We start from the raw sequence: 1,718 nt of genomic DNA, 5'->3' as shown, positions 1-1,718 counted from the left end.
ATATATAAATAGAAAAATATAATATAAATTAAAGTAAATTATGTAATTTATTATTTTATATATATATATATATATATATATCAATATATCAGTGATGCATGCTGCGGATAATCCAAGGGTTGGGAAATAAAAAAATACATTCTGATTAATTGCGGGTGGATGAGATAGATTATTAACGATGCAAATATTAAAGGGGTCACATGATGTTGCTAAAAAGAACATTATTTTGTGTATTTGGTGTAATGAAATGTGTTTATGCGGTTTAAGGTTCAAAAAACATTATTTTCCACATACTGTACATTATTGTTTCTCCTCTATGCCCCGCCTTTCTGAAACGCGTCGATTTTTACAAAGCTCATCTTTCTGAAAAGCGAGGTGTGCTCTGATTGGCCAGCTATCCAGTGCGTTGTGATTGGCCGAATACCTCAAGCGTGTGACAGAAATGTTACGCCCCTCACCGTACTGTGATGCCCTGTCCGGCCGGACCCACGAAACAAAAAACATTAAAACCCATTACAAACGAGGCATTTGTTGTCCAAAGAGAAAGGAAAGCTTGAAATCGCATCAAATGACCCCTTTAACTACATTTTCTAAAATATGAACGTGTTTTAAAATGAATCTTTATTTGTGTTTTGCTTCTTTATTTTTGTGTGTGTGTGCACTAGGGCTGGGCAGTATATCAAGTTTGTGTGATATATCGATGGCAATACTATTTATATTGATATGGGCCTACAGTAGTTTGATACGAGCGCATCTGAAAAATAGCGGAGGACACTGAGTGAGCTGCTGCGGGGAAAGTGCATAATAATTTGTTCTAAACATGAGACATGCTTTATATTAAGGGCTTTTAAATAACTGGTAAGATATAGTTAACACGTGTAGTTTAAAGTGGCTCTGACAGACTCATGTGCTGCTGTCAGACAGGCTACATTAGCGGTTTAATGTGTTTGAGATGTGCTGTTTTCCTCAGTGCAGAACTTACATTTCACAGGTATACTCTCCATCTGTAAACATTAGAAATATTTCTATTTTCGTGTCAGGAGTGGATGAGCCTTCTGCAAGCGATTCTCTGCTAAACTTGACAGACTTCAGTGAACGAGTGCAATGATTCTGACTAAATAATTCTGAATAAAATACACATTTTGCCAATACATTTCTTGTTGGGCAATAAATGTGCCATATGTATAATTTAAATAAACCTACAAGTAAGTGTATTTTTATGAGAGCAGTAGCCTAACTGTAAAGTCAGACTATTGTAATGGGGTAATCAATATAGCCTAATACAATTAAACTGTGCTTTCTCACTTCTTTTTCAACTTCTGCCTGAAGAAGCATTATATTTGTTTTTAGATTGTAATGTTGCAATGTTAGAATGTAACGTGATTTTAACCCTTTTTATGCACATAGGCTATTATATAGCATAGCCTACATGGTTACATTCACTATATTCGTTTTAATAGCTTTTAATATGAACATCGTTTCATTGGACAACATTGGACAGGATGTAAAATATATATATTTTTTAAAATAAATACAGATTCTTTTTTTCATCCAAATAGCAAAATGTAGAAAATATGATACCGAGATAATATTTTTTGGTCATATCACCCAGCCCTAGCATTCGCCTGTTCGGGAAGTTGCAGTGACAACTTCTTATTCTCACATCTCTAATATATAAATATATATATATATATATATATATATATATATATATATAT

The 1,718-nt window shown here is 33.5% G+C and overlaps 1 protein-coding gene across 1 annotated transcript in view; it reads right to left on the bottom strand.

Moving 5' to 3' along the window:
- LOC107561184 (protein phosphatase 1 regulatory subunit 12A) overlaps window positions 1-1,718 on the bottom strand; it is a 29,552-nt gene that overhangs the window by 7,881 nt on the left and 19,953 nt on the right. The window lies entirely within an intron of this gene.

The sequence above is a fragment of the Sinocyclocheilus grahami genome, unplaced genomic scaffold, assembly GCF_001515645.1.
Source record: "Sinocyclocheilus grahami isolate Dianchi unplaced genomic scaffold, SAMN03320097.WGS_v1.1 scaffold759.1, whole genome shotgun sequence".
Lineage (NCBI taxonomy): Eukaryota > Metazoa > Chordata > Actinopteri > Cypriniformes > Cyprinidae > Sinocyclocheilus > Sinocyclocheilus grahami.
The sequence above is the reverse complement of the archived record's forward strand: the minus strand, read 5'-3'. Positions and strand labels throughout refer to the sequence as shown.